At 38.0% G+C, this 25,905-nt stretch overlaps 1 long non-coding RNA gene across 1 annotated transcript; it reads right to left on the bottom strand.

Moving 5' to 3' along the window:
- Positions 1-19,463: 19,463 nt before the first annotated feature.
- LOC307010549 lies at positions 19,464-23,057 on the bottom strand. Its single transcript, XR_013800212.1, has 3 exons — positions 22,918-23,057; positions 21,822-21,987; positions 19,464-21,002 (listed from the first exon to the last, which is right to left on the bottom strand). It is a non-coding gene; the product is annotated as an uncharacterized lncRNA (long non-coding RNA).
- Between the last annotated feature and the right edge of the window lie 2,848 nt (positions 23,058-25,905).

The following is a 25,905-nucleotide window of genomic DNA, read 5'->3' as shown; positions in this document are numbered from 1 at the left end:
TGCAACCCAGGCTCACTGAGACGACAGTTCTGAAAAATTATATTACATTTTGTTGCATTTTGCAAAACTTTAAAAGTGAAATGTACAGTGAGTGGTGCTAAAAGCATGTTCAGCTTTATATGAAACATTGTGCAAGTTTGGAAATGAAATGTCCAGTGAGTGATGCTAAAAGGTTAATCTTCTATAATGTTTGAAAATAATGTACCACCTTCAGTAAACCCTAACATTAACCTAAACAAGTGTGAACAAAAGCAAACGTGAGATATACTGTAAATGCACTTGCTGAAGTAACCATGCCATTGAGCTCTTTTATCGTGACTCGTGTTTCACAGGACTCGTACTTAGTGCTTTACATTGCGTGTGTGCAACGTTGTACCAACTGAGCTACCAAGCTAGTTTACTACGTCAGAAAAGATGTAAACATCAAAATGTATTAGTTTACAGATCATGAGCAATGGCAAAAGTGTTTTGAGGTCATAACATAGCACCACATCTGTCATGACAACTCTCGGGAGATTGGTACGGTAATAGAGCAACACCAGTATTTGTTTGAATGAATGTTGAGCCGCAGCTCATTGGAAGCTGATGAAACCGCAAACAATCAGCTGTGCCAAATAGATAATGATGTGATCGCTACCAAATGAGTCAACGACTGAAAAGGGATAAACATTGTTTTGCTGTACTGTATTTTACTGTTAATTTACTGGGGAACATGACCAAACAAACAAAAACAGGTCAGCATCAGGTTCTAAAGCAATGACAGCTTTTAGTAATGAATTGAATATGCTTAAATGCGCAGCACACACACATTGAGCCTCATTCATGAAAAACAAGCAGAACTAATTTCCTTGCAAATTGTTACATAAATTATTGTATTGAATTGAATGCAACAATTTATGTAATAATGTTTTTAGATGATTTGCACAGAAATTCGTTCTGCTCGTGTTTCATGAATGAGGCCTGATGATTACATGTAAGACAAGGAATTACAGACAGGATGCTTTTGAATTCTGGCAGCTGATTTAAGCTCAAGAAACACTGAGATCAGACTGTTTCTTTCCATCAAACGTTTTAACACAGCATGTTTGGCTATCTCTAAAAAAGTCATAATTTACCATCTGGCTAAGCTCAAATGTCTTCATATGAGGTTCAAAGAAAGTTAATCTATTGCATAAAGCTTGAAGCATCCCTCAAAAATGCAATATTTGTTCAGTATTGGGGAGTAACAAACTAAAAAAAAAGCTAAAAAACAAAAACAAGCAATACTACTAACTTTTTCCAGCAGCATGAATAGAGTGTACTGGTTGATCAGCCTGTTCTCACGTAAATGCATCTCTATTGCACGCAGTGTGTTTATCGTACAATTTATACACGGAAATTAGTTTTTACGTGCATATGATACGCAGTTTTCGCGTGCATTCGATACGCACTTCATTGCGTGTAATACACACGCACCCCACACCACTACTAACCCTATACCCTAATCAACCCATGCGTATCCTATGCACGTAAAAACTAATTTTCGCATATAAATTACACGATAAACACTGCGTGCTATAGAGACGCATTTAGTGTGATCGGTTGGTGTTACAGTGTGACGAATCAATATCAGCCAGAATTATCAGCCAACAATTTTTTATTTCGATATTGCATATTACATTATTACACGTACGTTAAGTTATATTTACACAAAACTGAATTAAAAATATGTTTTTATTTCTGATAAAATCATATGACATATGACCATTTGAAATATTAAGCATTAAATATAATACAGTGTTTTTTAATGTATATATATATATATATATATATATATATATATATATATATATATATATATATATATATATATATATATATACATATATATATATTTAAAAAAAAATTGTAATAAAAAAAAAGCATTACACATTGTGGGTGATAATTATTTTTGTTTATGTTTCTCAGCATTCTGATGAACACATGCAGATACAAAAAACAAATGTGGAAAATGCCACATGGAGACTTCAGTAAAAATATATATATATTTTGCAAACAAATAATTCACAATTCAAGATTTCTGAACTGATTCACTTGGATTGTCAGTGTGAACTTTTATACTTTTGAATCTGAATTAGTATGATGACACCTGTTTTAGGAAACTTAATGGGAAATTAAAAATCACATTAAAATACTATGTTGCTTAATTTTATATATATTTATGAATACTCGATACATTACTACTGAGAAGGCAGGACCTTTCATTACTACACTATAGAGACATGAGCATGTCTGCATTCCTGGACAAACGGGATGTGCGGTGAGACAGCTCTGCTTTGAGAGATGGGTGTTAATGGGAGCTCTGTTCCACAGGATACATCGAGACCCTCCGCAGTGTAAGCGCTCATGGCTTCTGACTTGAAAAATCATTTGAGGCAGACCATCGGTCGACTCTCATCAGCAGCGAAGAATTAATTGCGAGCGCGGGAGCTCATAATTTAAGAGCACAGCATCTGTAAAGTCCATCATGCCGCTGCAGTCCCACCAACTGCCTCGCAGAACAAACACGTCCACCGGAGAGATTTATGCCACTATGGAAAAAACAACAGAATCTGATAAATAAATCCATTTCCCCTGCGAATCGACTTCTCTGTCACCGCTTTGTGAGAGGAACCAACGCGGGGGCCCCTGAGGGGTCAATGTTGTTGGAAAGGTCATATGGAGCGACAAACCTCAGTGTTTTGGCAGAGGGGTCACAGACTTTGACCTCTGGGCCCTGAGAGCCCTAGCCTGGGAGGGCCGCACAGGCAAGAGTTAAACGAGGACCTCCATCTCTTGCTAATTGACATAATCTGTAAACTCCAGTATCTGCCCCCGTTTCTCAGTCGAGCGGGTGGGTTAATCAATAGAGCTGAGACAGTGGAGGGTGAAAGTGGGCCAGCGGTCTGAAGCTATTCAGCTTTTCCAAAAGCTCTTCTATATACGGCTTGAAGAAACCTTGACAAATAAAGCTATTCTCTGGCATTGTTCATTGGGAATGGCCAACTGCCATGTCTGGCTCTTGCGACCCACTCCTTACAGCACACACTCAAAGTAAGTTCCCATGAGGCAAGTGGAGGGAAAGCACAAAGCCCCTTTAGCAGGAGAAATACGGGTTTCTATCAGGGTGGTAGAATTGGGGTCATTAGGGTTGTGCCACCCCCTCACTAACCTTTACCTCCCTCATTGCTGTAGTCGAGCCCACCCTCTTTCCTCCAGAGGTCTCTCATTCATATGCATAAGTGTCTTGTGAAAAGCTGCTGGGGAGCTCAGCCACTGATGACCTGCCAATCAATCTGTCACTCAACTGTCGAACAGCATGTATATGATGGGCTATTGGACTAAATCACTATGCTGGAACCAGTGTTGGGCAGTAGCATCACTGCAAACACAAAAGCGATAAGCGACTGGGTTTCTTAGTGGTAAAGTGGTATCGTCACAATTTGTTTTAACCCTTTGAGGTTGATTAAAGAGCCCAAAGATGTAGGATTAAAAATTATATCAGTCATTTTAAAATGAACTTCCTTTCAAATGTCCCTTCAAATTATTGAATTAGTGTTCAAAAGTTTGAGGTCTCACAAGGCTGTGTTTATTTGATCAAAACCAAGGTAAAACAGTAATATGTGAAATATTACAATTTAAAATAACTGTTTCTATGTTTGCACATGTTCAAATAAAATGTTGCTGGCAAAGCGGAATTTTCAACATCATTACATCAATCTTCAGTGTCACATGATTCATCAATTATCATTCTAATTTGCTGATTTGGTGCTTTATACAACATTTCTTATTGTTAGCAATGTTGAAAACAGTTGTGCAAATGAATATGTTTTGTGGAAACCGTGCTACAGTATATCTTTTTTTCAGGATTATTTGATAAATAGAGTTCAAAAGTGTGATTATTTAAAATAGGTCTAGATATTATTTTTGTATTGTAAAAGTCTTTGTTGTTACTTTTGTTCAACTCAATGTGTCATTGCTGAATAAAAGTATCGATTTATTTAAAACTTCTGAACAGTTTTTTTTGTGACAAAAAAAAAAGTTGATCCATGGATCTGCAAAGATTGTTATGAAAATGACCATCTGCATGTAAAACTTGTGAATGAGTGCTTCAGGTGAAGATTCTCAACAAAAATATGAAGTAGCTTACCAGTTTACCAGTCTCACATTGTAACTAAATAGTTTCTATAGCTTTTTTTCCTCCTTTTATGTATTTGTTAGCGTAGTTAACTACACTTTTTGAGTAGCTTGCCCAACACTGGCTGGCACTGTAATCTATGCCTGCTGTCTGAACCATGAATCCAATGTCAAAGAAAATCAAAGGGAACATACTGAGGATTGGCAATGATTCAAGCAGATGGTCTAGTTTATGCCAGACACAAAGCTGTAACACATTTAATCTGTGGAAAAATTAAGATGAACATGTGAGTGACACTACATAACTGGAAAAAGTTATCAAAAAAATAATAAGTTGTATTATTTTGTATTATTACGGTCTTCCAGAAAAGACAATTCACAAATAAGGTCTGTTAAAAGATATTTCTCCAAGACAGTAATGAGATTATTGGGATTTTTTCCTAAATTGAGTCTATGGCTCACATTGCTCAAGAGATACAAAAGACTGAAAAAAGTGTTCACTTTATTTTGATGATTTAACACATTCTGTTGACTATAAGTAACGTTGCACCTATGTCTACTAACTCGCATTAGATTGTTAGTAGAGTATTAATAGACTGGTAGGGTTAGGGTTTGAATAAATTGACATCTAGTTGCAAAGTTACTGATAGTCAGTAGAATGTCTGTTGTGGAATCATCACAATAAAGAGTTAACAGATATCAAGCAGAGAGTCTACTAATACTCTACTGAGAGTTGGTTGACATGTGCTTGCAAAGTTACTTATTGTCAACAAAATGTTCAAAAGGAACCATCAAAATAAAGTGTTTCAAAATAAACACTCATTGCAATTTTTTTTAAAGAATTGGCCATTGAAAAACACATCTGGGTCAATCACTCACTAATGTGTATTATAGACATAATTGCATTAATGTCTCAACTTTTTCCTTACTTTTTCAACCCATTCCCTCAAACCGCCTACCTCTATTCCAGCATATAACGACCATGTTTAACAGTCAATCAATTGCCAATGGACTAAAGTCCCAGCCTACTTTTTTTTTCTCGTTGAATATCCTGTTTCACTCAAAAATACATCAGATTACGTAAGTAAAATCCCTTGCGAACTCCCTTTAATTTTATAGCTCTATACTCTTACCATATGCCAACAATTGTCTAATGTATTAAAGGATTAAAGGATTTCCATGAGATTCTCTGTGAGCACCTGGTTCTGTGGGACCAGCATGGATCTGTCCACTCACCCCAGAGAGAGGAAAGCACATCCACCTGGCTCTCACCCAAAAACACTCAATGCCTGCATTCAAGTGCAGAGCTGAACATAACTATCAGAACAGCCATAATGCTGTCATTCCACACTTCACATGGGTGTTTCCCTGGACTTCATCTGTAGCGCAGAGCTCAGGTTGCCCATGCTCACAGGAAACAGGTTGACAAACACGAAGAGCGCTTTAAAGAACTTTTCATTGAGGGAAACTACACTATGGCCATGTACACACAGCAGCTAAATTCGTTTGTCAGTTTAACTTTAGTGCATAATCTTGTTCTGTACATACACAGTTCAGTAATTTACTGGAGTGACAACCACATTCTGCAACCGAATTGACTCCCTAAAAAAATAGCATGTAGTGATAACCGCATTTTCAAAAGTTTTAAGCAGTGTGTACAGAACCGAACTGAACAACTAGTTGTCATGACATATTTAACGTGCATCAGGGACATGTATCTCTTTTTGTGGTGCAATAAATCACAGGGAAAGAGGTATGAGTGTTTACCTACTCGTGTTGCCAGATCTTGCAAGAAAATAATATAAACAAGCCCATAGTAAACTGAAATAAATCCAAATGCTTTCAATTGAAAATAAGACAGAAATATTGCGACCCGCACCTGCCCCTTTAATAACTTGGGCCCTGTTTACACCTTAATATGCGTTTTGGTCGATCAGATCAAAAGTGTTGTTTTAATCCGTCTCTTTTGTCAATTTTCAACCACGTCTGTCCAGATTTCTTCGAATGGAAGGGTCTATGGGTGTATATTTTCAGATCTTTTGATCTAATGGACAAAATAAGCTTGCACAATGTTCATATGAACATCAACTGGCATCAAGATGATTTCCCCCATGTGAAAATGTTGGGGTTACTGTTAAATTCCAAAAAGAGTGTGCTTTCTCTAGAACAGGGGACCACTTTTCTAGGCTTGGTGTGGGATTTGGTCTCGTTTGCAAGCACGTCTCTTCCCTGCACGTATCGGGTCAATCCTATCTGCTGTAAAGATAAAAAAGCTAGGCCAGTCACTCACGGTGAAACAGTTTCAGAGAGTGTTGGATTTAATAGCAGCAGTGTCCAACATGATACCTTTTCGCCTGCTGTACATGAGACCCTTACAGTAGTGGCCCAGGATCAGGGTCTTTTCCCCACTGGGCAACCCTTTTAGTATGATCAAGGTCAAGCGGCAATGCTTACGTGCCCTGGTTATGTGGAAGAAACCCTGGTTCCTATCCCAAGGTCTCATGTTAGGAGCTCCTTGTCGTCGCAAGATGCTAACGATGGATGCTTCTCTTATGGGCTCGAGATCATTTCTAGACGGTCACTTGACTCAAAGTCTGTGGAGGGGTCATCATCTCTCTGGGCACATCAACTGCCTGGAGATGATGCTGTTTTTTTTAGTTTTTTTCTCAAGAATTTCCTCCCAGACCTCAGGGGCCATCGTGTGCTTGTCTGTACAGACAACACATTAGTGGTCGCCTACATAAATCACCAGGTTTTTTTTTGCTTGTGTCTACTCTGCAAACTGGCACACCAAAACCTACTGTGGTCCCAGGGGATGCTGCTTTCACTCAGGGCAGCTTACATCTCTGGGAGCCAAAACCTAGTTGCAGACATCCTGTCGAGGCTGGGGCTGAGGCCCGGGGAATGGAGACTCCATGTTCTGTCATGCACAAGTGGATCTGTTTGCGTCTCAAGAGACGTCTCACTGTATACTCTGGTTCTCCCTCACGCATCCAGCTACTCTTAGACTGGATGCCATGGTACATCGCTCTGCAGGACCAAGTTCGCAAGACCAAGGACCAAGTTTGCCAGGACCAAGTTCGCCTGCTTTTGATAGCCCTGTGGTGACCAGGCCGAGTATGGTTTTCAGATATGGTGTCTCTTCTCGACAGGCCTCTTTTGGAGGTACCCGTCAGGAGGAACCTTCTGTCCCAGGCAGGGGGCTCAATTCTTCACCCCTGTCCAGAATTGTGGCCTCTGAGGGGGCCCAGCTCGTAGACTCTGGCAACTGAGGTTGTTGAGACCATACTTCACTCCAGAGCTTCCTCCACAAGGAAACTGTATGCCCTGAAGTGAAGAGTTTTCACTTATTGGTGAAGTGATCATCAGCTGGACCCTGTTGGTACAGAGTGGTTCACTGTAGGTCTATCTCCACCCACTTAAAGGTTTATGTGGCAACCATTGCAGCTTACCACATTTTTTTGGGTGGAATGTATTTAGGGAGAGTCCCTTTGGTAATATGTTTCCTCTGTGGTATTTTGAGGCTGAGGCCTGCAACCCGCACCTGGGTGCCGACCTGGGATTTGGCCATTGTGTTTCAAAGCCCATCCCTGGCTCCCTTTGAGCCTATTGAGGAGGTTCCAGTCAGGTTTTTGACCTTGAAAGCCTTGTTCCTTCTCGCTATCACTTCTCTTAAAAGTATAGGAGAATTGTTGGTTTCACCTTCGTGCATGGAATTCGCACCTGGCATGGTCAACGCATTCCTTCACCCTAGGCTAGGCTATGTTTCCAAGGTCTCTACCAATGTGGCTAGATCTACAGTGCTGCAGGACTTATGTCCACCTCCTTTCCTTGATTCAGACCAGGAAAAAATAATCCAAGAGCTGTGTCCAGTTAGGGCACTAGATGCTTATGTCCACAGAGCTGCCCTGTTGTATAAATCTGAACAACTGTTCATTTGTTTTGGACCCCTAACAAAGGGTTTCTTGCATCAAAGCAGAGGATGAGGCCTCTAAGGCTCTTGTGTCAAGAGTTTCTCTTCAAGACATTTGTGATGCGGCAATCTGGTCCTCTCTGCACGCTTTCGTGAGGTTTTACTCTTTGAACCTGGACTCTACACCAGGTTTCCATGTGCTCTCGCAAAGATTAACGCGTTAATTCTGCCAGCCCTAATATATATATTATATTATATATTATGCGTGTCCTGTAAAAACTTCCCATTTACAGGACACGCATATTCCATTACTGGACTGTAGTGAGAATTCTACGACACAACCGGCACAATGCCAAATTATTTTGTCTCATTATAACAGCAGAAACAACTTAAAATACTCAGTTTATGGTCATACAGATAAGACTATGACATTGAAACTGTAAAGGGTCTATTTTTATTTGTGTATGCTCACAATAAGAACAAAACATTGTGTTTTTGTAAAATAAAGAAAACAAAGAGGGTGCCACTTTTTGCCATCCAGATGACCTTTTCCGTGAAGTTTGTGGAGTGCGCCACAAAAATTAATCGAAACTCAGCATATAGCAAGTTCTTACATGCCATCTGAACTCTTATGGGTTGGTGCATAGATCATCTCTTATGTTCTTTATCCTGTTGTGGCGGTTAGCAATCAGTGTTGCATTACCACGCACGTCCCCTTCTGGATTGGCGTGTGGATCGCCTGTGACTGACTGTATTCATTGTCTGACTGTATGCACCGAACCGTGACATCCGTATCGTGACGTTTGGGACGAATACATGTACCGTTACACCCCTAATACATAGGGACGCTGTGATATTCCTATAGGTAGACATAGATCAGCTGACGCCACACTTGATATCTAATTATATGTAAATGTGAACTCATGAATAGTGTTGTAAACACTGAATCATTCTATTGAATCGATTCATTCTAAATGATTCTTTATGATATGTAGAATTTTAAAGTCCAATTTAAAAAAAAATATTCACTTATTCAAGCCTCTACATGACATTTTAAATATTTTTGTATAGCGTTAAATTTAGATAATTGTTTTTTTTTTTTTAATTTTACTCAGTTCTGGCAGGTCACGTTAGTCATGCTCGCATCAGCTGACTCTCAGCTGATTCATGTCTACCTATAGGAATACAACGCCTATCATATAAGCTCCTTCAGTATTATCCTCCTCTATATAAATTCTCAAATTATGTTGTACTTTAAAATCTTGAATTAATGATATCTGCAATACATTATATGCTAACTGTATGCTAATTGTCAATCGTATTTGACGATAGTGGTCCTGACAGAATAATAGTGCATTTTAGTTTTTTATTTGTTGTATTGTTGTGATGAAGTTTAATGATTATGCTATGATTTGAATCATATTAAATAGTCTATGATTTAATATGAATAGCTTGTAGTGTAGCTAAGTGCTGAGTACTTGTCACAATTATATTCTGTCTTGTCTGCACCTGTTCTTGTTAATCCTTGATTAGTTAATCTTCCTCCACCTGTGTCTAGTTAGTTTCCTGATTTCACAAGGTGTATTTAAACTCCCTGTTATGGTCAGTCCTTTGTCGGTTCTCATTAATGTTAGATGTGGTTGTGTATGTCCTGCCTGAACGCAGCAAGTACAGTTTGTGTTTAACCAGAGCCCGTCTGAGAGCCTGCCCACTCCCTATTAAGTCCTATTGTACCGAATTTTGGTTGTAGTTCCACCAGAGTTCCACTGGGGGCAATCGCCCGAGTGAAAAATGAATGGGAGTCTATAGCTGCGTTTCCACCGAAATTACCCTGAACAATTTGTCCCAGGAACTTTTTTCCCAGGAACTTTTTTTGCCCCAGACCGGTTGCTTTCTGCGTTTACACCGCGGTCTAAAGTACCGAGAAGATTATAAACTGCGCGCGTCTGCTCCTCCCAGTCTGCAACGGACAGTAATCAGTTTTGAGCGCCACATTTATAATAAGCATGGAGGAGATTCAAGCTGTGCTGTAGTTGTGTTTGTGATGTATTGCGGACATTGAATGAGATGGCTAGGACCAGAGCCATATAGAGAGATATTTTTCTATATATGGCTCTGGCTAGGACGAACGCGCAGAAAATTTCCTGTTACAATACGCTTAAAGCCTGAACCTCGTCGTCGGTCCAGTCCAGCTGTGTTTTTAATTTTTTTTTATTAAATTCCATATTTGCAGACAGACAACTCTTAATGCATGAAGCCACGAACCGCAATAGATTTTTTAAAATGCCGGTTAAAATAGAATGCTGTGTGGAATGATGCAGTGTGAACACAACCAATCAGCATGTTCAGCACACAAGTCCCACCCCCGAAAGTTCCTGAACTTTTAAAAAGTACTACCTCGCCAGCAGGGACTTTCGGAGGGGGAAATATTTACCCGGAACTTCATTTAGACCCTGGTTCCTGCCGTGTAAACACACCGAGTACCACCCCAAAGTTCCTAGTTCCTGGGGAAAGCTCCCGCAGTGGAAACGCGGCTTATGGAGCTAGATGGCTAAATTTGTCTCTTTCACCCGATTGCCGTTGAGAAATCTCAGATTTGATTGTAGGTTTTGCAAGTTCAACATGAGTTATAGGTCGAAAGTTGAATGAACGAGTAGGCTACTTATGTCCTTTCGATTTCTTACAGGTTGAGTTGTTGTTGCCCAATGCCCATAACACGCTAGCATTCTGCTTATGAACGCTGATTGGTCAGTGAAGGACTGATTACGACCAGAGATACCGCATGATGGCATCGTGGCATCCGAAGCGGCAGGGCCGGCCCGAGGCATAAGCGAACTAAGCGGCTTTTTGAACTAAGCGAACTAAGCGGCTAATCGTTTATTTTTATTTTTTATTTTTATACACATATTAGATAACTTAAACAAGTGACATAAATGAATGAATGAATAATTCATAACAAGCGAATTCTGATTTTATGATCAATATACCTGCCTACAACTGCTGCTGTGTCTGCCAGTGTTTGAGTCAATCGCGCATAATCTAGACACCTCGCGTACATAGACAATTCGTGGGTGGGGAGACTTCTGTGATGAAAAAAGACTTCAACTTTATTAATATGGTTTTAATAATCTTAATAATATAACCGAGCGTTCGTATAGGGTTCACCTAACACTAACAGAAATAAGAAAATAATCAACGATAGCAGTTTGAAGTCTTCTCCACTTTATTATATTCCACACATCAGATCACTAACTCCAAAACCCCGCGACACTCCAGTACCAAGTGCGCATCTACGGCAAGCCCAGAGGGGATTGCATGCACACATATACAACTAGCGCCAGTACATCATTATTATTGTAACAGACTATGTTGGATTCTGGCATGATGCATGTACAATCCAACAAAGTCTGTTACAATAATAATCTATAAAAAAAAGATTAAAAAAAAAAAGATTTTGAGGACAGTTACACTGTCAATAGTTGTCATTGTTGTTGCTGTTATTATGTTTTTGATTTCTCAGTCTTGTCATTATTTTAGCAAATAATTGATAGAGTTAGTAAAAGAGTAAAGTAAAAGTTAAACGTTTTAAAAACAAAAGTGAAAAATGTATGCACTTTCAATATTTAAGTTTTTTTTTTTAAATATTTTTTTTTGTAACATTCTATTTTTGATTATATCCATGTTTGTCTATTTTGGTTTTATTTTGTAGTTGAAGACTGCACATTTATTGCACATTTGCAAATAATTAATTTATGTTTTGTGAAAGTTTGTTTTCAGAAGTTTCAAAGAGTTAGTAAAAGAGTAAAGTAAAAGTTAAAACTTTTTTATTTAAGTATCTATTTTTTATTAAGCATTTATTTTGTATTAACACATAACCTCACTGTATTAATTTATAATGTAGCATTATAGCATGACATTTGTGTCAATAATCATCAAGCACAGGTGACTCCGCGTGGTGGGAGGGACCCCCCAAATCAAATTCTGCTTAGGGCCCCCAAAAGGCTCGGGCCGGCACTGCGAAGCGGGACCAGAATGTCTTCAAGCAAAAACTCTTCTAGCACGTGTATTTACCTGTGTCAGCTGTGTTGTCGATGCCTCGAGAGAAAAGAAAATGCAGAGCGCGAAAGCACCAAAGTGACTGAAGGATTGCCGTAAAGCAGTATCTCTGGTTGTAGGATGCGTATGACGTATACATTGACATTTTTAAATACTTTTTAAAGCAAATAAGTGACTCCAAAAAATCTAACACCCAGCAATATGTAATTTCTTTGCATCTCCTTTTGAATACAACATTCAAATTACTAGACAAAAAATGGTATCCTGAGAAAAGTGGATTTTGAGGGGTATAGCTCCATAGACCTCCATTCATTCTGCACTCGTCCTGTGAGCGCCCTCATATGGAACCAGAGTGGAACTGCAAGCAGTCAGAAGCCGGAAGTTTACTGAGAGTGGCAGTTCTCCCCTTATTTGACATTATCTGGTTTAACCCAGATGTTCATCTTGTGCCTTCAAATACCACCACACCGTTACAGTGTCCCTTCCAATGCCTTGCTTTAGAACCGTAGGAGAGAAAGATGGATTTGGAAACCACTTGGCTTGTAGGCTACTGCTGTGTTCATATCTAATTCAGTGGCATTACAGCAATAGAATAGAACATAATTTTGAAAGGGAAAGAAAAAATGAGGGGACAAATATTGAGCTCGTGTTTGTACAAAGAGCCAAGTCGCAGACTGAAATTATTTATGAGTGACTGTTGTTCTCTTTTCTTTTTTTTTCCTGCTCAACTTTCAGAGGTTTGGAAGTCCAATACCCCAGCCACTCTCTGTGACGGCATACACTCAACTCTCTCTATGTCTATGCAAATTGGGAATTTGAGATCTCAGTCCATGCATGCCATGTTCTCTTTCCAGGACGAGCGGTCGTGCACTTCAAAGGAATCAGAAGGGCTTATCACAACTTCAGTGTGGCCCTCTGTTTATAAGGCAGGCGAGAAATCATGCAACACTTTTTAAGTGCCAAGAGAGCTGTTCACAGCAGCAACCCAGGCCAGATCTAAGAGATCTGAGGTTTAGCCGATATCCCAGCAAAACAGCACTGTGCTACATATCAGCCCTAAAGTTCTTGGTGCTCGATCTAATGAGCAGTTGGCACAAAATAAGCCAGAGAGCCTTTCTTTCTCAACACATATTTTTGACTGTCACTGGAACTTCAGTCATGTGCACAATGAAAAACAATACATATTTTATTCCTATTATCATGTACACACACACACACACACACACACACACACACACACACACACACACACACACACACACACACACACACACAAATTACTTGCTCACCACATCAGTCACCGAAAAATCATGTTTCCAAACGCTGATGAGTGAATCTTGTACTCAACATAACATTTTAGTCTACCCTACATTACGAATAGATATAAAATCAGTTTTAGATTATGTGCTTTGGCCTATGTCCCAAAATATAAAGGGGCTGACATTTCTTTACTTTTGTTCACATTATTTCAGTGCAAAAAAGTTACAAAATATATATATATATATCACACAATTCTATTTAATAAAATCTCTTTGAGTAAATCTCAATACTCTTAACTGATGCATCCTGGTTTTCTTGCTCCTCTTCCCCCCAGCAGATGATACGAAAATCAATAAAAAGTCTGCCATCATGAAAAATATATCAATTCTCTAAATGCACTTCGTTCTCATTACTTGTTTCCTCGCAGTGCATTAAGAGAATTGCTTTCTGTGGAAATCAACAACTTGTCTCAAATGCTGCAGTTAAACTTGTGTTGAACTCAGAACATTCCTTTAAGAAGACCTCATAATATGGCTGATAAACATATGTTATATATTTAATAAGATACTTACTGAAAAGTCACATGTTCATAACAAATTAGCTCTCTTGGATGTTCAGGAACAAGGTTCAGGAACAAAGGTGTTTTCATGAGTAATGGTGAGCTTCTGCTAATGATGATCAAATAAATTCTGAAACATAAACAAAAGTTTCAAAGTTTTATGAAGTCTGTAGAAGACTAATGAACTCGGTAGTACTTTATTTTACAGTCCAGTTTTGCATGTGCATACTATAATGTAGTAACTGGGTAATAACTAGGTACTAGTCCTGAACCGACCCCTAAACCTAATCTTAACTATGTAGTTACCTTATATTATTCAGTACTTTCTTGGTAAGCACTGTAAGTACATTGAAAGTGCACATACTGTAAAATAAAGTGCAACCATGGACCCTTACGTTTAATTAACTCAGGAGTCCAATGTTTACTTGAAATGTTTTAATTAGTCTGCTGTCTCAGCACTGGACATTGTCTAATAGATCAAGTAAAAAATGCAAAGACAACAAAGCACATTTGATCCGTGCACTTTGATTAACAAATTGCATTAGAAAAAAAAGCAGTTTCAGGCCTGTGTCAGGAAAACGTCCAACCAGGTTGAGCTATCATACATCCACTGTACACACACACACACACACACACACACACACACACACACACACACACACACACACACACACACACACACACACACATATATATATATATATTACATGGCTTGTTTGAATTCTAATGTAGAATGCGGTCTGTTTGTCACGGTTTTCAGATACGAACCCAAGCGCAGACAGTATTCAATAAACACAGTTTTATTGACAACCAGAAAACAAAAACACACGAGGGGGTAAACGAACATTAACAAGGCAAATAAATACTGACAAGACTAGACGCTGAACTTGACAATGAATATACAGTAATTCTGACAATACACTAGACTGGTTTATTCACAGACAGGATACAAAACGAACAAGCAACAAGTAACAACCACAAGGAGATTATATAAGGGAGACAATCACAAGGGCACAGGTGACACTGATGAAACAATAATGACTGAAGGAGGGGAACAAGGGGGCATGGTAAAGACACAAGACAACGCAAACACGCAGCCCAAACAACAGGTCATGTGTTCGCACCCAAAACATGAGTCTGTCATGATCCTGCCTCAGAACTACAATAAAACAAGGATAGAGGACAGAATCATGACACTGTTATTTCTTGATAACAGACCGCTGCTAAGTATAACACACCGTTGCCATGAAAAACAGAGCGTTGGCATGGACACAGTGTTCTTTAGCGGAAGCAATACAATAGTTTTTAAATCAATAAACTCCTTTTTAAATCAATATTTTGTGTCAAATTATTGATTTATTTGGTAGGTAGCCATGTAATAAGGGGAATAATGTAGAGCGATGTGGTTGTTATAGCGAACACAACCCCTTCAGGCTGATTCAAGACTAATCAGCCTGTCGGGGTTGTATTCGCTATAACAACCGCCTCGCTCTACATTATCCCTTACATATACAGAAACGTCTGTCTGTCTGTCTGTCTGTCTGTCTGTCTGTCTGTCTGTCTGTCTGTCTGTCTGTCTGTCTGTCTGTCTGTCTGTCTGTCTGTCTGTCTGTCTGTTATTCACGTATCTCTTGAACCGCTAGTCTGATGGATTTCAAACTTGACAGGTGTCTTGCTACGGGCACGAGTAAGTGCAGTGCCAAGTTTGACGTTGTTTGTATTAGAAATGCAAAAGATACTGTATCGTTAAATATATTGGTAAAAAAAGCACTTAGAAGGTTTTGGTTTAAAAATTAAAATTCTGACATTAGAGGGTTGTATGGTAAAAGAAGCACATTGAATGTAATGGTTTAAAAATAAACATTCTGACATTCGAGGTTTGTGGTGCAAAAATAAACATTCTGACATAAACACTATAAACACTTTCAGCTAAACATTAAGTCAGCTACACTGTTTACTTCTGAATATTATATTTGATTCACTCTGCTCCCTGAATCGCCGCGCGTATTCATTTGTGGATGTTAACTGAATCTGTAAGTCAGCTACACTGTTTACTTCTGAATATTATATTTTATTCTGGTGCGCTTAACGTTATTGCTACTGTGTAATATTAGCCTATGCTATTCACCAACTAAACTTATCCTATTCAATGCGTTCACAGTCTCTTTCACAGGCATCATTTGTAGTAGCCTAGTTCACTGTGTATCCTGCTACCTGAATCGTGTAGTTCAATTTTCCACATTTATTGTATGTCATTGTCACTATCAGTATTTGCTTAGTGGCTTAAAATGCCAATATATTGTTTAATTTTTTGGGAGATAGGAAGATATTTAGAAGAATGTCAGTCACCAGACAGTTTTTGGTTCCCATTGACTTCCATAGTAGGAAAAAAATATAATAAATTCTAAATATGGGGGTGGTGATGGCGCAATGGATAAGACACTTGCCTTTGGTGTGAGAGACCCGGGTTCGAATCCACTGTGAGACACCAATGTGTCCCTGAGCAAGACACTTAACCCCTAGTTGCTCCAGAGGCGTGCGACCTCTGATATATAGCAATTGTAAGTCGCTTTGGATAAAAGCGTCAGCTAAATGAATAAATGTAAATGTAAATATCTTCCTTTGTGTTCAGCAGAGGAAATAAATTCATACAGGTTTGAAACAACTTAAGGGTGAGTATATGATGACAGAATTTTCATTTTAAAAGTGAACTAATCCTTTAATCGTAATTTTAATCAATGTTTCATCAACCAATTGCCTGGATTTAATAAATAAGAAGCAAATATAGCAGACAGTATAATCAGGACATGGACGCGCCGGCGCAATATAACTTGCATTGCTCGTGAACTGGAACTCGTCTCATAAATGAAACGAAACTCGGATATATATATATATATATATATATATATATATATATATATATATATATATATATATATATATTGTAGAATGCTTGAAATGTCTACTTTTAAACAATTAAAATGTCTCCTTGCTATATTTGACACATTCATTACTTTTGCCGGTTCTTTGTGGCAAGCTTTATGAGTCCGCTAACTAATCGAATATTGTGACTCCTCCCTATTTTGTACCAGGCCATTTATGGTTTTTCATATTGTTTAATAAAGTTATTGGTAAAAAAGAAAAGAAGAAGCTACCCCAGCTAACAAAATTATGTTCTGAGAACATTGTGGGAACGTTGATTTGAAATGTTCTAAAAACGTTGAAATGTCCAGTTTGCTTAACGTTGCTGGAATGGTTTCTTAATGTTAGCAAAACATTGCTGGAACGTTAGCATAATGTTGCTGGAACGTTATCTTAAGGTTAGCATAACGTTGCTGGAACGTTAGCATAACGTTGCTGGAACGTTAGCATAACGTTGCTGGAACGTTAGCATAACATTGCTGGAACGTTAGCATAACGTTGCTGGAACGTTAGCATAACGTTGCTGGAACGTTATCTTAAGGTTAGCATAACGTTGCTGGAACGTTAGCATAACGTTGCTGGAACATTAGCATAACGTTGCTGGAACATTATCTTAAGGTTAGCATAACGTTGCTGGAACATTAGCATAACGTTGCTGGAACATTATCTTAAGGTTAGCATAACGTTGCCGGAACGTTATATTAAGGTTAGCATAACATTGCTGTAATGTTAGCATAATGTTGCTGGAACATTATCTTAAGGTTAGCATAACGTTGCTGGAATGTTATATTAAGGTTAGCATAACGTTGCTAGAATGTTAGCATAACGTTGCTGGAACATTCTTAAGGTTAGCATAACGTTCATGGAACGTTATTTTAAGGTTAGCATAACGTTCATGGAATGTTATATTAAGGTTAGCATAACGTTGCTAGAATGTTAGCATAACGTTGCTGGAACATTCTTAAGGTTAGCATAACGTTCATGGAACGTTATTTTAAGGTTAGCATAACGTTCATGGAACGTTATCTTAAGGTTAGCATAATGTTGTCGGAACGTTCGCATAACATTGCTGGAACATTGGCATAACGTTGCTGGAACATTATCTTAAGGTAAGCATAACGTTCCTGCAACGTTTTCCCCCAAAATGTTATTAACAATACAACATTCAAAGAACATTAAAATGTCCACTGTCTTTCATGTGAAAATGTTATTTTAAGGTTAGAAAAACAATTCTGCACCATTCGTTCAACTTAATTTTTTTATTAAAACAACCATGTGAATTATAAGCGCACTTTTACATCACATCAAAAAGTAGAACATTTCATATGATTATCATACATTTTAAACGCTACATAATAGCTTAAAAAAACAACTACAAATATTTTCATGTAAACATTTAAATGAAATGAAAACTGTGTTTAAGGGTTAGTTCACCAAAAAATTATGTCAGTAATTACTCATGTTATTCCAACCCCGTAAGACTTCCGTTCATCTTCAGAACACAAATTAAGATATTTTCGATGAAACCTGAGAGAACAGCACCAGTGATCGTTCCAACCACACAGAACGAGCAGTGATCTGCGTTTTATGTTGGCTGCTAGGCAAACACAGAAACAGCTGTCCTGTCAGTCAAGCAAACATCAAATCAGCCTTTTAATAACTTTGTTTACTTTCTGTTAACATTACGATTCCTGAAGTCGTTAAGCTCCTGGTAACCCGCGAGAGCACCACAAGTTTATCCTCCATCATCACACTCTCCGGCGTTCAAAGCAACTGTAGCTTTCATCACTACAACGGAAGACCCGCCTCTCCATTCATTCAATTGGACAGTGGAAAAAACACTTTTACCGCTCGGAGTTGTTTTTTTTAAACTCCAAAAACGCGAGGCGCCTGAGGCGCATAAACAGCGCGCAGAACGCGCACTGCCATATAAATCAATTGAAAAAAGGCACCTCTCACTGCCAAAATCGCATTAGGTGTGATCGGCCCCCAAATCAGCTTAAAATAACGCATTTATCGATTACATTGTTTCGCCACAAGGTGGCAACAAGTGACAAAATGTATTTGTTATTGAATCATTTATTAAAGAGAATGTAGTAGTATGATGCTTTTGAAATAAGTCAGAAAGGCGTTTGCTGTTCTCTTCTCAGGCGCTCGTGTTCTCAGCGCCGCCCATCAAAATAAAAGTCCCGCTTCCAAAACGTCGGCCAATCAGAAAAACGAATCGGCCAACGCCGATATTTGAAAAATGCCTTATATCGGCCGATATATCAGCCTGGGCGATATATCGGTCGACCACTAATCATCCCAGCCCTAGAGTTCACGAGATCAGCGAGAACTGAGAAGATGACGCAGATGGGTCTCGATGTAGTGCGGCACTTTTGTGAACTCACTCAAGAGGCCCACAAAAATGATTGTCGTTGCTTGATAAACTTAAGGTTGAGCCACTGTAGTCACTTGGACTATTTTAACATGTCTTTACTAACTTTCTGGGCCGGCAGAATGAAATTGCCTAGAAGCCTATGGAGGAGTGAGCCAGCTCTCATATTTCATCAAAAATATCTTAATTTGTGTTCTGAAGATGAACGGAAGTCTTAAAGGGATAGTTCGCACAAAAATGAAAACTCTGTCAGTAATTACTCACCCTCATGTTGTTTCAACCCCGTAAGACTTTCCTTCATCTTCGGAACACAAATTAAGATATTTTTGATGAAATCTGAGCGCTGTCTCACTCCTCCATAGGCTTCTTGAGGGATTGAAACTTGCCGGCCCAGAATAGTTATTAAAGGTGCAATGTGTAATATTTCTGAGGATCTATTGACAGAAATGCAATATAAGAATCATAACTATGTTTTCAGTGGTGTATAAAGACCTTACTTAATGAACCGTTATGTTTTGAGTCATTTATATCTACATAACCGCAGGCACCCCCTTCTATGAAGCTCGACATATTGTGACGTCATGTTTCTACCGTAGCCGACAGCGAACAAACAGCGCTACAGAGCGTTTCGTCACTAACTTGAATGAGAAGCTGCAGAAAACACATATTGTTTAGGACAAGAGCCGACGGAGGGTAAATCTAAAAATCACGGGTCAACATTGGTGTTGCTTTTCACTGATGGAAGGGAAAAGCTTTCCCTTTCACTGAGGGAAAAAGGCTTTCAAAGCGACGCCGAAGTTGCCTGTTTTCTGCTGGATAGGTAAGGTATTCCAACTTTAACATTGCAAATGAAAACGGTTGTTTCATAATGTTAGCATTACCTAGAAGCTAGCCATAGACACTGTGTGAAGTGACTTTTCCCTTGTCAGTGGTGTAAAATATGTAGGTATATTGTTTCATGTAACTTAGTTATTCTCCCTCGCTGTGTTATGGCTTTGCTATGTGGGGATAAATGTGCTGTTACGTTCGTGAGACAATCAGCTGATTAGTACTATTGACTGTAAAACACTAACATTAGCCTACAGCATAACAGTTCATACTAGCCAGCTAAACTAATCTGTTAGAAAAATTTTGTAGTTGGATAGTTTTATGTGGTTCTTCTCCCTCGCTGTGTTGTGGGTTTGCTATGTGGGGAGAAATGTGCTGGTTACGTCGGCCACTGTAGCTTCTCCTTCCAGTTTGAGAAGGGAGGGATAGGCCGTAAGTGACTGGCTGTTTGCAATTCGCAAACCTCACCACTAGATGCCTCTAAAAATCACACACTGCACCTTTAAAGACATCGTTAAAATAGTCCAAGTGACTACAGTGGCTCAACCATATGTTTATCAAGCGACGAGAATACTTTTTGTGCGCAAAAAACAAACAAAACTAATGACTTTATTCCACTATTCATTATGTTCTCCGTGGGCCTAAGTGTGTTTACGTAGTATAACTGCACATAGTATATCTGTGTTGCACATCACCACGTAGGCTCACCATTGGCCGACGCTGGTCATGTGTGTGATGCGTGTGACCTATGGAGGAGTGAGACAGCTGTCAGATTTCACTAAAGTCTTACGGGGTTGGAACAACATGAAGGTGAGTAATTACTGACAGAATATTCATTTTTGGGTGAACTATCCCTTAAATATAAGTAGTGTGGGTGTGCCAAACTAGCACTGTGGTCCAGTCTGTGGTCCAGTCTCTTCATGCCCCGTCTGTGGATAAAAAACAGATTGACTGATGTTACTAAAAATTGGTGAATTATTATTTCATAAACATTTGATAATAACAGTGTGGCTACTCCATAAATGTTAACCCTAAAGTTATTTAGACTGTGCTTTGAGTACTATAAATTTATATTAGTTTTTTTCCAACTGCAAACACATGTTTTCAAAACGATGTCACCCTTTTTCAAAACTCTACACACAATTCCCAAAACTGCACACACAAAATGCCTCACATCTCCTTCAAAATGTAACACTGCATTCAAAATGCCATAACCACATGACAGAATGAAGCATTTGCATCAAATGGCAAACACTTCTTTCATAATAGTACATTTTTGGATATACCATGTAGGCCTAAACACTGTTGTTCTATATCTAAAGCACTCTGGTCTTTCATAGGCTTATATCTTCACTTCAATACAATGTTCTACAGTGACAGTAATCTGCTGAGAGCGGGAACAAGTACACTAAACACCAATGTAATGTAGAAACATAACATGTTTATTAGGCCAAACATTACTGTTGTATACAGTAGCATACAACACAACCATAAACATATGTAAACCAAAAGTATATTCTTTAGAATACAGTAAAGAATACAGTCTCTGTCCATTGATGGCATCAATAGTTCAAAACAGGTAATCTGACCTTTGACCTATATGTGATTGGTTAGTGATCAGTAAAGCAAAGTGTTTTCACATGTGAGGAGTGTTTTTTTTCTCATGCAACAGTACATTCCACAACAACATGCTGGCACGCTGACAAAATTTTCGTCTTCGAGCATAGTACGGGGATAGTTTCTCTCACCTTAGAGCTCCAATTCAGAGGTCAATGCATCCAACGGTTGTCCTGTAATGGGATGATGTCTGTTTGGTATGCTTTGGCCTTGAGGGGGAAGAACTAGTAGAAGCTTGATGCTCCGCATCCGCCAGTTCAGACGCCCGTCCCATTGGAAGTCTCTGTGGGAAAAAAACTGTAAACCACACAAGATTAAAATGTAGCTTACAAATGTTATACAATGGAAAGGTTCAATAACACATTGTAAAGGATTAGCTACACCTGAAAATGAATGAACTTCCATCATTGAGGGGAAAATAAGATAATGTGCATCAAAATTCTGTGTACCTGCTAAACTTTTCTAATTTGTACTAATTTGCCATACTATGGAAGTAGTAATATAATACTTTCATTGTATGACAATAGCAACATTGAGAAAGGTCTTCTTTGAAGCTATTATAATAAAATTATAAAAATGTATAAACCAGGGCTTGGCATTAACGTTAACCCTGGTCTTGTACTTGTCCTTTGGACAAATAAATCGTTCATTCACTTGTAAAAAAACAACAAAAAGTAGCTTGTCAAGTAATAACTTATATACATTTTTTGAAGTAAGGTTATTCATCTGTGTGTAACGTGTGTGTGTGTGCGCGCGCGCGCGCTGTATGCTTAACGTTAAATTAAAAGAGCACATTAATATGAAAACGGTGATTCAACTGACTTGGAATTAACGTTAACTTACGTGTGAATTAAGCGGTTGCGTGACATTCGTGTTAATACTAGGCATAAATGGCATTATAAAACCGGCATTTCGTCATGTGAAAACTACGAAATAACCGTCCAGTGAATAATTTTAAGTTAATTAATTTTAAGATAATTTAGTTTACTTCCATTCACATTGAAAAAATTGCCACCAAAACCTTTACAAAATCGTTAATCAAGATTACAAGCCTAAAGCCTAAACTTACAGCTAAAGTCTAACAGTTGAGATGCTAACGGACTTTTCCCGAAGACACTAAACCATTTCTATAAAGTAAATATTCAACGGAAGCGTGTTATTTACATGAAAGAATGTGTCAGAAACATTTTTATGTACTATTTGTGTAATTTTAGGGACTAAACTTACCTGAAATTAGCGAAACCAACAGTGAGAGACAGAGTTGCTGCTTGTCGTCAGTTGAGCTCCCCGCCCGTTTCCATGGTAACTCCAGTTCAAATCTGGTTCAAAAGCAACTCGAATGTTCAGTGCGCGCGCAAATTAAAATACGTAGAAGTCACGCAGCATTTACATGAAAGAAGAAATGGAGGGAATTATTTGATAATCAGATAAAATATCCTGAAATGTGAGGTTAACATTAAGTGTATAGACTCGTGGCCATCACCAAACTGTAAATGGAATAAGAATATGAAGCATTGAGTGTAAAACAATGTTTACAAAGTCATTTATAATAGGTTATAATAGGCTATAATATAATGTAATATAGTCTATAATATTATATAGCTTTATATAAATGGTTAACGTGGTGTATAAATAAAATTGCTAAACATTTATTAAAAACTAAACATGATAAGGCATGGATATATTTTATGAAATATACACAATATGTACACAATTTACAGATGTAACATGAGGAACAATTTAAAAGGTTTATGTTCAATGTATTTTTTAAATAATATATGTTCAAAATATATTTCAATATATTTAACAGAGCTTCACATAATGTGAATAGCATATATCTATAAATTACAGGAAGGTCTGTCTGTCTGTCTGTCTGTCTGTCTGTCTGTCTGTCTGTCTGTCTGTCTGTCTGTCTGTCTGTCTGTCTGTATACTGTTAACCACATATCTCTCGAACTGTTAGTCCAATGGATTTCAAACTTGACAGGTTTCTTGCTACGGGCACGAGTAAGTGCAGTGTCAAGTTTGACGTTGTTTGGATTAGAAATGCAAAAGATATCGCTAAATATATCGGCAAAAGAAGGTAATTGTTTAAAAATAAACATTCTGACATAAACACTCTGTCAGCTAAACATTTAGTCAGCTACACTGTTTACTTCTGAATATTGTATTTTATTCACAGCTTTTCTCGGAGTTCACTGTGTAGCCTGCTCCCTGAATCGTGTAGTAAAATTTTCCATATTTATTGTATGTCATTATGTCAGTATCAGTATTTGCTTTCATGCACAAATAAAAATGTCACTGAACTTTTGCTGTGTGATTGTAATGAGCTTAACCCAACCCTAACCCTAACCCTAACCCTAACCCTAACAGGCACTTTGCCATCAATTACCTATTCGCACACTGTTTGCTCAAGCGTATAGCTTTTTCTCTGAGTTACTGTGTCTGCTGCCTGATTCGTCACGCTTATTCATTTGTGGATGTTAACTGAATCTGTAAGTCAGCTATGCTGTTTACATCTGAATATTATATGTACTTCTGGTGCGCTTAATGTTATCGCTACTGTGTAATAGTAGCTTATGCTATTAACCAACAAAACATATCATATTCAATGCGTTCACAATCTCTTTCACAGGCATCATTTGTAGCCTATACACAAACTGTTTTTGCTCAAGCGTATAGCGTTTTCTCTGAGTTCACTGTGTAGCCTGCTCCCTCAATCGAATAGTTCAATTTTCCACATTTATTTTATGTAATTATTTCAGGATCAGTATTTGCTTTCTACCATACACAAATAAAAATGTCACCGAACTTTTGCTGTGTAATTGTAACAATGAGCACTCAAACACACCAAAACAACAATTACTAAAAACACACACAAAAATTAATTTTGCACAGGCATTTTGCACTGGTTAATATACAATTATTTATAGCGCTATAAGTGCTGGTTTATTGGGGTGGTGTTATAAACTACTGTGATGTTTAAAATGTTTATATGGATATATAGTCATACAAATCTAGTGATTGTAAACTAATGTTAAGAAGCACACATTTGTTAAGTGTAGCCTACTTAACATTATGATAATGTTCAGCAAATAACATGTTCCCAGAACGTTGTATGATAGCCTAAATATAACATTCATAAAATACTAACAACATTATAAGGACGTTCGGAGAACGTTGTTCTAAGAACGTTTTCAATTAACGTTATGGGAACGTTCATCAATCACGAAATGACGTCAAAAAGACGTTCCAAGAACGTTGTTCCAAGAACGTTTTATATCAACGTTATGAGAACTTTCATCAATCACAAATAACGTCAAAAAGACGTTCCAAGAACGTTGTTCTAAGAACGTTTTCTATCAACGTTATGAGAACGTTCATCAATCACGAAATAACGTCAAAAAGACGTTCCAAGAACGTTGTTCCAAGAACGTTTTATATCAACGTTATGAGAACTTTCATCAATCACAAATAACGTCAAAAAGACGTTCCAAGAACGTTGTTCTAAGAACGTTTTATATCAACGTTATGAGAACGTTCATCAATCACGAAATAACGTCAAAAAGACGTTCCAAGAACGTTGTTCCAAGAACGTTTTATATCAACATTATGAGAACTTTCATCAATCACAAATAACGTCAAAAAGACGTTCCAAGAACGTTGTTCTAAGAACGTTTTCTATCAACGTTATGAGAACTTTCATCAATCACAAATAACGTCAAAAAGACGTTCCAAGAACGTTGTTCTAAGAACGTTTTCTATCAACGTTATGAGAACGTTCATCAATCACGAAATAACGTCAAAAAGACGTTCCAAGAACGTTGTTCCAAGAACGTTTTATATCAACGTTATGAGAACGTTCATCAATCACAGATAACGTCAAACAGATGTTCCAAGAACTTTGGTTTTAGAACGTTTTCTATCAACATTATGAGAACGTTTATCAATCACGAAATAACGTCAAAAAGACGTTCCAAGAACGTTGTTCCAAGAACGTTTTATATCAACGTTATGAGAACGTTCATCAATCACAGATAACGTCAAACAGATGTTCCAAGAACTTTGGTTTTAGAACGTTTTCTATCAACATTATGAGAACGTTTATCAATCACGAAATAACGTCAAAAAGACGTTCCAAGAACGTTGTTCTAAGAACGTTTTCTATCAACGTTATGAGAACGTTCATCAATCACGAAATAACGTCAAAAAGACG

Source organism: Phoxinus phoxinus (genome assembly GCF_949152265.1).
Source record: "Phoxinus phoxinus genome assembly, chromosome: 14".
Taxonomy (NCBI): domain Eukaryota; kingdom Metazoa; phylum Chordata; class Actinopteri; order Cypriniformes; family Leuciscidae; genus Phoxinus; species Phoxinus phoxinus.
This window is presented reverse-complemented; position numbering and strand designations above follow the sequence as displayed.